The sequence below is a fragment of the Cricetulus griseus genome, chromosome 4 (assembly GCF_003668045.3).
Source record: "Cricetulus griseus strain 17A/GY chromosome 4, alternate assembly CriGri-PICRH-1.0, whole genome shotgun sequence".
Lineage (NCBI taxonomy): Eukaryota > Metazoa > Chordata > Mammalia > Rodentia > Cricetidae > Cricetulus > Cricetulus griseus.
Genome location: NC_048597.1, coordinates 97,721,966 through 97,733,886, shown reverse-complemented (window position 1 = coordinate 97,733,886; position 11,921 = coordinate 97,721,966).

The window sequence follows — 11,921 nt, the reverse complement described above, 5'->3', positions numbered from 1 at the left end:
GGCTCTGGGGTCAGCTTTGTGTTCTGGGGTCACCAAGTAACTCCAGAAGATCAGGTTGTGGAGGAGAGCACCTCACACACATACCTACACCCCCTACCCCCAACTCACGCCACATTCCACTCGCTGCCGGCATATGGCTGTTCTCCTTGATGGCAGAAGTGTTTCTGAGTACTGAGACCATAGTGGCTGTGGCTGTCAGACCATCTGTTGCAGCCCTGCACCACCACCTCCACACACCCCTGCCTCATTCTGCCTCATGCCTCTCTCTCCCTAGTAGATTGAATACTGAGCCAGGATGGGCTATTTCTTTGTATTCTGAACTAAACAGAATGACCAAGATTGCTAAGAGTCAGGGCCTGATGCATCAGGATGAGACATCAGAGGTAGCAAAAGGGACCATTACCCTAAACTGGTCCCTAGAGGTGACCCCTAAGCCTTTAGGAGGACCCTACCCCTTCTCCTGCATGTGAGCTGCCAGTGAAGGCTTCACTCCTAGAGCCACAGCCCAGTATTCCTGCTTGTGAGCCACAGGCTCTCCCTCCTCCGGGGAGTGTGTGGGAACCACTGTGGACTGATGATTTTCTAGACCTCCCCTCAGAGTCACTGGGATAGCTCTGTGAGAGGCTGACATGACAACTATTTTCTGATGCTCGGAGAAGTTAAGTCTTTTTCTCGGGGTCACACAGCAAACACGGTCTCAGGGTTGTGAAGAAAGTGGAGAGCCACTGCAGACTGTGCAGCTGTCCCAGACTCCCCCTTGCCTTAGGACTCCCCCATGAGCCTGCTTTCATGAGGAAGCTGGTGCTTCCTGCCACCCACCAAATGCCAGAAAGGATGATGGTAAAGGAGGAACACCGTACTTTGGCTCATGGTTTCAGTCCAAGCAACTTGGATCGGAGAACATCATAGCATCAGTGTGTGGAGGAACAGGCTGTTTGGCTGATGGTGATCAGGAAGCAGAGACAGAGGAAGCGGCCAGGAACTGGCTAATACCTCAAGTCATGCATGCCTCCAGTGACCTACGCCCTCAGCTAACTCTCACATTTTAAAGTTTCTAGAATATCAGGAATGGCTAAGAACAGCCTTTGCCCCATGAACCCCTGGAGGACATTTCAGATTCCAAGCTACATGTTGGGCACTTGGCATTGTCTGTATGTTTTCTTCTCAGTCCTGTGTACTGTCTTCTCCTCATCTACCCTAAGGGTCAGAAGACCAGGGATTTACAGGACATCATGGGGGGCACGGTTGATGGTCAGACCCTGGTCAACCTGGGATGGGATGCTTAAGTCCCCGTTTTCTCTGGGTTTGGTTTTGTGCACCTCTGGAAGACTGCCCTACTCAGAACCAGCCAGGGTTCCCATGGAGACAGGCCTGTCTCCTGCTACCTCCAGGGTTCAAGGCACTTTCCACCCCAATGGAGCCAGGACTTAGTTTTCTTTCCATGATTTCAGCTGACATGGACAGAGCTAGCTACATCTATCAGGGGCCTTCCAGTCTCCAACAAGACCAGGCCAGACAGGCAAGGAAGTTGTTCCTCCAATCCAGGACACCCCACCCCTCACCCCCAGGCAAGGAAATCACATTACTAAGTTATGATTTGTTTTTGAGGTTCCCTGTCCAGCCAGGATGCTGGCTTCCTGTCCCCATTCATCAGAGATGCCACTTTGCAAAATCAAGGCAGGCAGTGGCCCATGTCTGCATCTTCAATTAACCTTCCTGGAAAACTGGCTTTGGCAAGTCGCCTGACTTTGGAGCCCCGACCTTCTCGGTTCCAGCCAGCATCCTCCATTTGTTTCATTTTTGACACAGGATCTTGCAATGACAGGGTCCGGGCTGGCTTTAGCCACAGGTTCCCCGGGCTCTGCCTCTAAATGGAGTGTAGGGGTGACAAGTGTATACCTCTGTGCCCTGACAGTGAGAGCATTCTTTGTTTCAAATGAAGGTACCCATCCCTTTCTCTGCTGGGTGATCATGTATCCTGCCTTTCCCAAACCAGAACATGTCAATGTGTCCATTATTGTCCAAGGAGAGTTACATAGGACGAGATTAGCCAGGCTTGTCATTCAGGGTCTGATATGAGGTAAGGAATATCCCTTAGGGGGTGGCAGGGTGGCCACACTTGGATCCCTTGTGTGGGAGGGACTCAGGGACTCACTTCTGGTGAGAACACAGTGCATGGGATGGGTGTTACTTCTGAATTCATGGACGAGAAGACAGTGGCTTCTTGTTTCTTGCTTTCAGAGCCTGGAGAAGTGAGTGGCTGGGCTATAAACTGTCTCTGGAAAAGTCCATGGGTGAGTAGGGTTGTGGTAGCTTGAATAAAAATGGCCCCATAGACTCATAGGGAGTGGCACTATTGAAGGTGTGGCCTTGTCAGAGGAAGTGTGACACAGCGGGTGGGTTCTGAAGTTTCAGCCACTCAAGTCAGGCCCAGCATCTCTCTCCCTGCTGCCTGTTGATCTGGATGTAGAACTCTCTGATTCTTCTCCAGTTACCATTTCTGCCTGCCTGCCACCATGCTTCCCACTGTAACAATTATGGACTAAACATCTGAATCTGTAAACCAGCCCCAATTAAATGTTTTCATTTGTAGGAACTGCTGTGGTCATAGTGTCTCTTCACAGCAATAGAAACCCTAACAAGATACCAGTGCATAGCTGCCAGGAGCCACACAGCAAACTCGGGTGGGAGCTAGCCAACCCCTGCTTCCCTGGGCCCAAAGGAAACAGTGTTCTGGAGTAACCCAGTCTTCATACAGCATCAAGTGCATTTGTTGACTTAGAAAACATTACACATGGGAATTCAGTGGAAACTGAATCACAGAGCTGGGAGTGGTGGGCCATGCCTGTAATTCCAACACTTAGGAGGCTAAGGCAGGAGGATCATGAGTTCAAGACAAGCTTAAGCTATGTAGAGAGCTGGGAGCCGGCTTAGGCTACATAAAGAGACCTTATTTCAAAAATGAAATGTAACTCTGAAGTTTAGAGCTGTTCAGTTATGCATGCTATCCATATGAGGCTAAGCAGGGACTCAAACGGAAGCCCACTGCTCTCTAGCACCTGTTTCCAACGTGCATATGCTGAGCCTTCTCAACAGTGGTCCCCAAACACCCCTTTATGAACCCCAGGGAACATCTTGGCCTGCAGAAGGACTTGTGGGCATCACATGGCCCCTAGTGAGAACTGGTCCACACTGGACTGACTGAAGAGGCACTCTTCCAACTTGGGGAGTGTCATCTAAGCAGAGACCAACAATGGTGACTTCATCACCACCCATCTGTGCCTGCTTCCCCGTGTTCACATTAACTAATGGGTCTGGGCCATGAACCAGGCTAATTGTTTCCAAACATCGGATCACAGGGATCCTGGGCTGATTATGGGGATATTAGGTGGGGAGTGTTGAGGTCCTGCTGTTGTGATCCTTAAGGATGGCCTCTGGGGACGCCATCTGTCCGGATATAGTCCTCTGAACCACAAGGACACAGGCGGGTCCAGACACCCTCCATCTCCAGCATGGGTGGGCACCATGCCTGGAGGGAGCAGGAAACTTCCTGTCTCACTCTGTTTCCGTTTTCCCCATGAACCGCAAAGAGCCCAAGTGTGTGCTTCCAGGCTACCCAGGCAGGGAAGCAGCTCACCAGAACACTAATTACACATCAATACCCAGCCATCAGAGTTCCTCTTAAGTCTCATTTAAGTCTCACTCAGCCCTAAGAGGACAGCCACTGACCACTACTGTCTTATAGATAAGGAAACTGACACACAAACAGGGATATCACATAGCCATGACATGGGAGATCCGGGGCTTTAACCATGTGCCATCCTGCTTCAAAACCCATGGACTGGCCGGGGAAGCTTCCATTTACATTTCTAGAAGCTCTGGGGCTAGGTTTTAAAACTCCCTGTTGCTTAGTTCTTATTCCTCTTCAGTTTGTTCCAGGGTCAGGTCCTCCACAGTCCATGTTTCCGAGCTCTTTCAAAGTCTTCCCACACATCTCACCCCTCATGCTGGATGGAACCTGGAGGCCAGGGTGCAAATAGGGAACAGAAGCTTGGTATGGTCTTCCAGTGTGACTCATTTTGTGTAGCTGCTCTCATGGACGCCTGAAACAACATCCCTGTGTTGGAGTGATGGTACTATAATGATGAGGTAAGGAAGAAAGGATGGGTTAGACAGGTTTCTAACTTGCCCGAAGGTGGCCACAAACACAAGTGTTAGAGCCAGGAGTGCCCTGTCCTATAGTGCTTTCATTGTGACAAGTAGCCTCCACACAGCACATGCTCCTGTCAGACATTACTAATGGATTACGGCACATGCTCCCCACGAGGTTGGATCTGTTCTCAACACTGCTGCCTGGGCAGCAGACACCAAACACTTTGAGATGCACTGATACTCTCCTTTGTGTCCTACAAACCAGTGTCTTCTGATCATGTGGCCTCTCACTGAGCGCCCCCCCCACCCCACCCCCACCCCCTCCGGGGGTGGATTTCTGAGAATGTGAGGGGCCTAGAAAACTTCTTCAAGATTGCTGAGAACACACCACATCTGAGCCCAGCTTCCTCCCTGGACTTGCTCTTTCTGGAGTAAATACCATCTGTATGTGATTTGTTCCAATTCTCCATGTCTGCCCTTCTAGGTCCTGTGAGGCAGGCTGTCAGCCACCACAGGTGTGCCTGATAATGGAGGCCCATGGGCTTGAATGTGAAATGCCCCCCACCAGCTCCTGTATTACAACTGTGTTGCAACATGTCCCTCCTGGGAGGGACATGAGTCCTCTTGGTGAACTTAGGTGACTAGCTAAGCTTCCTGCTCAGTGACAATAGGGGCACACTGCAAGCCCCACTCAGCAGACTGGGATGCCCCAGCCACAGTGTGTCTCCCCTGTCCCATCCCCACCCCCACCCTTTCACATGGACCACCTTCCCTGAGGCAACACCAACATCTTCTCCTGTAAGCTGCTGCTGTGGGTACCTGGCCACAGAGAGCAGCCAATATGTTTAGTTATAGAAAAGCTACCTTTTGCAGGCCAGTAACTTGCCCCACCAGGGCTGAGCACACCATGGAGGGAAGTCCTGTGTCCTGAGGCTGGAGGGCTTTGACAACCAACTTGTCTATACTGAGCAAAGTGCATTTAGGGAGAGGGTCACATGGCTATGCTGGGAGCTCCTCCTAGCTAAGAGAACAGGGGCTAAGGCTATAGTGGGGTTGCAGAACAAGGTCAAAATAGCCAGATGGGAGATTCATTATGAAACCCCACCCCCTGTGTAGGAGGGATGTAGGTCCTTGAGCTCACAGATTAAACACCAGGGAAACCAAAAATGTTAAATATGCTGGGCTGTCTTTTCGAAGGGAGAGATGTTTAAATTGTTTTCCAGCCGGAAGGCTGGGAATGGATGTGGGGACCAGTCTGGTGATCTCTGCATTATCTATATAGCCAGGCCGCACCAGCTCCCTCAGAGCTGAGTTCCCACATCTTGAGTCTGTTTATCTCAGTCATCTATAGCACCATCCTTCCCTAGATCTTATCATATACATTGTTTACCTTGATTCTATCTTTAATAGAGGTCTTTATGGAAGATGTCACTTGTATTGTACTTTACAACAGCTTACACATAATCACGTCTAAAGCCTTGTTGTACATGAGGTTGAGTTCATCATCACCAGGAAACTGTTTTTCCAAATTGTGCTATGCTTAAATATGCCTGAAATAAACTACCTGGTGTCAGATTCTCAAACTTTGAACTGACACCAGCTACTGAGTTGTGCTGGACTGGATTTTCTTCTCGCCTCTCCTGGAACCACACTCTGTTGGCCATGATGTTTGCAGAGACCCCCCCCACACACACACACACCCTTGTACTGTGGGCTCCTGACAATCATTCTCAATCTTGGGCTAAACCCCCCTCAGCTGGGTCCTGACACTCCCAGTCATTTGTGGTTCCAGCCTTCATTGTGGGTCCTCTACCCATCACCTGTTTAAGCTCTGTCATATGTCCCCCACGTCCTCATTTCAGCTCCTTCTTGTTTTTATCAAACACAGATTTCAAAAATGACTCAGTATTGAGTTCACTGGTAATGAAGCCCATATTGGCCTCCCCCTCTCCATCTCTCCCTCCCTCCTTCTCTCCCTCCTCCTCTCTACCTCTCCCTCCTTCCCTCTTCCCTTCTTTCTCCTCTTCCCCCTTTCAAAAAAAAAAAAAAACCCATGGGAGAAGAAACTAAACCAAATCTAATTTCTTTTGCCACCTCAATGCTGGTGGCAGCAAAGTACTCTAAAGGTTCCTTTGCAGTATGTGCCCTCCACCCCCAGTTTCCCACCTCTGATGTCTTCTGGTGGCCTTTGTCATTGAGACAAATCTCCCAGGGTGCTGGATTAGGACACAGCCAAGTTCAGCTTGAACTTCATAAGGAAAACTAACCTACTAAATACAGGCATCCCAAGGAATACAGCCTTCAGCAGCTGACTGCTGGGGCCCAGCACCCCCAGTGCAGAGATAGTGAAGCCCACATGGCATTACCTCCTGAGGACCATGGACTGCTTTGGGAATGTGGAGAGCCTGTGGGATTTCTCTCAGGAGAAAATTCCAAATGCATATAGCCCACCTGACTGTTTCAGGAACCTCATGCACACTAGACCCCTATCCTAGGGCCCTTGGAAAGAGTTCTAACTCAAGAGACAAGGTGAATTCTAGAGTCTGAGTCTCAATAGTGTTTCCTGCATTGGCCACAGTATTCAGGGAGTTGAGTCTGCTCTTGGGTTCGTTTTGTCTATGTGTGAAAGGGGCACAGCCTGGCCTGCTGGTCAAGGGGGATAGAGAGAAGTCCCAAGGAAGCTAAACCTAAGGTCATTTCCTGGGTCTTCACTCCACTTACCTTCCCTACTTACTTCCTTCTCTCCATTTATTCATCATTCTATCTATCCATCCATTTAGCCAGTGATTTATGTCATCCATCCATTTTCCATCAATTTATCCACCCATCTGCCTATACATCATTTATTCATTCATCTACTTATCCACCCATGAATCTTTTGTTCATTTGTTTACCTGTTAGTCCATCTATCCATCCATCCATCATCCATCCGTCCACCTTTCCTTCATCCACTGCTCATCTTTACTCATTCAGAAACAAGCAACAACCCCCATATATCATGCACTGAGTTATCTCAGGAGATACAAAGGTAAAAGCACCCTGAATCCAACTTTACAGTGCACCAGGGTTGATGAAAAATGGGATCCCAAGCCTAGTACAAGGATCAGTGTTCTGGGGGAGGCAATGCCCAGATGGGCGGTAGAGGAATGGGACACACACTGTGGGGAATTCCTAGCTTATAAATGATCGACTTCCATGGAAGCAAGTCAGGCTTGGCAGGTAGTAAAGTCATTGATGAGGCCATTTCTCTTACCCCACAATCGCCAGAGAAAAGACATTCTTTGTTTCAAGACTGAGTCCCCATCCTACTCGTTTACCTGGCCAGAATCCAAACCAGAAACACCCAGCAACATCAGTCTCAATCCTTCTACCCATCTATCAACCTACCTACCATCCATTCATCTAGCCTTCCACCCATTCGCCCTTCTATCTAACTCTAGAAGTCTCTGTACTCTTCCTTATTGATACCAGACCTGACTGAATCAGTAGGATGCTTGTAATCTCCCACACAGGGCAAACAACTCCAAAATAAAGAAGGGACCAGCAGGAGGAGAGGAAATAACAGTAACAGCAGTAATAGAGAACTGTCTTGAGGTTTTAGTCTATACCTGGCTGGTTTGAGTTAATGCCAGACAAATCCAGCAAAGATGAATGCCAGGTGATTTAAGAGATGAGAAAAAAAATCCTGTAAGTCTTTGATAAGAAAAAAATGAAGCAAAATAAAACAAAAACCCATTCCAAAGCAAAGCAAAGAAATGCTAAGTGACACCAGCCATCACTCAAGTAGTATTTGCCAAGGAATAAAAAATGGCTTTCTGCAGATTTCTAAGGCTCAATACTTAAAACCAAAGATGGAAATTGTCCAAAGAGTCAGGCATACCTTTCACAAATGGAGATGGTCATGTGACCACTAACAACATGAAGACATATCAGTGTCATCAGAGAAATTCAAATTAGGAGCACACTGAATCTCCCTCCCCCGTGTAAAGGGTTGAAAAGGAAACAAAAATAAGGGTTTTTGAAACTGTGACAGTTCCAAGTTTTGACAAGGACATGGAGCCAGTGAACCTTTCCTATGTGGATGAGGGTAACATTAAGAATTTAATCACTTTAGAAAGCTGCTTGATTGAGCCTCAGTAAATTCCCTGCCTACAGAAACACCTGCCTAAGGACAGTTATCCCAGACAAGAATGCCCCCAAATGACTACCATCGAGGAAACTGGTAAACACTGTGGTATGTCCATTCAGTGGAATATCAGTCATGTGGGAAAACATTTTAAAATAATGAATGAACTCAACCACACCAACATGGATGAGTTTCAAAAACATAATGTGGTTCACAATCAGCCAGATATAAGGTCCACACTGTGTGATTCCATTTACAGGAAGGGTCAATTCTGCTCTTATGAAACTAGCTGTACCTCTTAAGTGGAGGAAGATTTGGAAATAGATGTGGAGGAATATTCTGAGGCAATGGAAAGAAATCACTTCACAGTTTGGTTTATGATTATATGGGCAAGTAATGTGTCAGAACTTTGTTAAGCTATGCAGGGAGGAACTGTGGGTTCACAATAGCTCAGCACTTTCAAGCACATGCATACACACATGCGCACACTCAGGCACTCACACACACACTAATATAGATATACACACATGCACACAGACTTGCATACAGAGGTAATGGAGTGGTGTCTATCAGGAGATTCAATCCTGGACTGTGGTTCAAAAGGCTAATGTACCTTTCACAGGCTGGAGACATCTCCATAGACAAAGACTTAAGAAGTTTGTGTTTTGTATTGCCTCCAAACAAAACCAAACTCAAAGAAGAGACCCCAGGGACCAAATGATAAACCACATTGAACAACCCAAGGATGGGAAGATCATGGCCATCAATAATGGATGCTGGACCCAAGACCAGGGAACCCAATAGATGAGCCTGTACTCCTGATCTGGAGTGACAAAGCAGACATGAAAACTATGGTCTCAAGGTAATCCAGCTAAGGAAACATTCCTGTCTGTGTTGATGCTTTCAACCACCTAAACCCTCATGGCACAGTGAGAGAAACCAGGGAACTCGGGGAAGGAGAGAAGATATTGGAAAGAGACAAAGGGACATAAAAAAGATGGCTCTGTGAGGAGGGTCCCAGGGATATTGATTAGAGAGAAGAAATCAAAGTGTCAACAGTAGATAGTGAGATGATAGAATATTATACAGTCTGTAAAATGATATCCCTTTCCCTAATCATGTTCTTCTAATTTTTTTTATGGGGACTAGTGACTTTAGGTGAGTTTCTTGTGTGTGTATATGTAGGGCAGAGGTCAACCTCAAGAGGCTGGATAAATCATTTTGTAGGACAGAGTCTTCTTATTGTGGCCTGGAGCTCATCGATTAGGCATGAGCCTCGGGGATCCACCCTCCTCGGTGATGGGGGAATGTCCTTTTGTATGCTGTTAATATATGTTTCTTTTACTGGTTGACAAATAAAACTCTGATTGGCCAGTAGCAAGGCAGGAAGTAAAGGCAGGGCTATAAGACTAGGAGAATTCTGGGAAGAGGAAGGCAGATAGGAGCTGCCAGGGAGATGCCATGTAGCTGTTTGGAAGATAGGACACTGGGAATTCTCTGGTAAGATAAGGCCATGTAGAAATACATAGATTAATAGTTATGGGTTAATAATTAAGGGAGAGCTAGCCAGTAAGAAGCCTAAGCCATCAGCCAAACAGTTTATAATTACTATAAGTCTCTGTGTTTATTTGGGGTTAAATGACTGTGGGACCAGGTGGGACAGAACCTTGGGGTTGAGGTTACAGGGTGTGTACCACCATGCCTGGCCTTTTCTGTGGGTGCTGGGGATTTTAACTCAGGTTCTCATGCTTGTGCAAAGGTGTTTCACTCACTGAGCCATAAAACCAGCCCCTCAAGTGAGTTCATCCTTCTGAGCTCTGAACTCTCTCTCTTTCTCTCTGCCTAAACTAACAGGTTTCACTCACTTACTCATCCATTCAACACAGGGTTATTGGGTATCTACTATAAGCCAGATACCATGTCAGGGACACAGGATAAGCACATCAGTGCTCTACGTTCATGAGGCTGGCATCCCATTGTGTCAGGGGTCATTCATAGTATTGGTGAGGACAGGGAATGCTGGCATGGTTACAAAGGCCTCTTTGGTGAGGAGACACATCATTGGATGGATATGAAAGAGAGATAAGTGCACATCCAGGGGGACGAGTTTTCCAGGCTCCAGGAGTAGATGGTGCAAAGGCCTTGAGGCATGAGCATGCTCGGGGTGCCAGAGAGATGTTGGAGCAGCCAGGAGGAAGGGTAGGAACAGAAATTGCAGAGTTAATGGCTTGTGAGCAAGGCCTTATAGCCATGGAATGGACTCTGGGTCTAATTCTCAGGTGTCAGGGAGCCATGAGAAGCTATGAGCGGGGAATGATGACATTAGAAACCCTCTCTGTGGGAGAATGAATCTGGGGCTCCCACAAGGATACAATAGCATGGTGTGGGTGAAGAGAGTGACAGAGCCCGGGGCCCTGTAAGTTATTAAGTAGCTGTTCTTAAACCCTGGACTCAGGACAAAGTGGAGTTCTTTCTGTGGTAAGGATGGGAGAAGACAGGAATCTTAAACACAAAGTTGGGATTTTTTTTTCCTCCCCTATTCACAGGCTTTGGCCATGCCAGTCTGCTGACTGTTTGCTGAGGGACCTGTTATGCTCTGAGGGGCTGTGTTATATCCAGCCTCACTGGGAACAGTGGGCCCTGGGGGCCATGCCAAACTCTCGCTCCTGCAGCCAGCATCTGACCTAGTCTGTAGCCAACCTGGCTGCTGACCATGGAGGGGTACATGAGTGAGGTCACATGAGACTAGTTGTGGTCAGCTGACCCAATGCAAAAATAGTCAATCTGGAAAATATCAAATTTCAGTATCTTAAAGAGAGCAGACGGTTGCACTTGCATATGGTTTGTTACACAGCGTGAGCTGACTGATACACAAGGAGGATGCAGTTTCATGGGATTGTCAACAACCTGACAAGTGCCAGGATGGGAGTATCCCCAGTGATGGAACCTCCCTCAGGAAGTCAGTGCCTCCATGCACACTGCCTCCCAGCTGGTCTACTTGGGGACCCACTCATTCAACCTCTGGTACCACCCATGCCTCTCGCATGACCATGAAGAGATTCTAGGCTGCATGCTGGTCTTCTGTTCTCAGGACCCTAGTAGCAATTCCAAAAGTGTGTCCAGACCTTGCCAAAAGTCCCTCAGGGGACCAAAATTGCCTCTGACTGTAAAAACCACTGACATAACCACCCTGTGAGGCCGGAGAGAATGCGCTGAGGACAGCAAAAGGCAGGGAGGCAGCTAAAAATAACAGGGTTCAATCAGGGACCACAAATCACTAGGACTGCTCTGGCCTGAGGCCGCCATCTGCTTCTTGGTGTTGGTGGGGAGGGGAGAAGAGAGGGGGAGGGCATGGGGTGAGTCAAGAGAGAAGGTGAAAGGGTGGTGACTGGGAGGCTGAGGTGAAAAGAGACACTGTGAGGATGGTTCCCTAGGAGAGGACTCCTGTGCCTTGACTTCTTGGGGAAGCATGGAGGAGAGTGGAAGACACAGGCCCACCATGAATGGAAGAGGGGCAACCAGAACTGCTCACCCTGCCCACAGCTGTGTTCCCTGACCCCACAGGAGTCCCCATTGACCTTAGGAGGTGCTTGGGGGCTTGCTTCAGCGTGGTCGCATAGTCCGACGTCATGGAAGAAGCTGG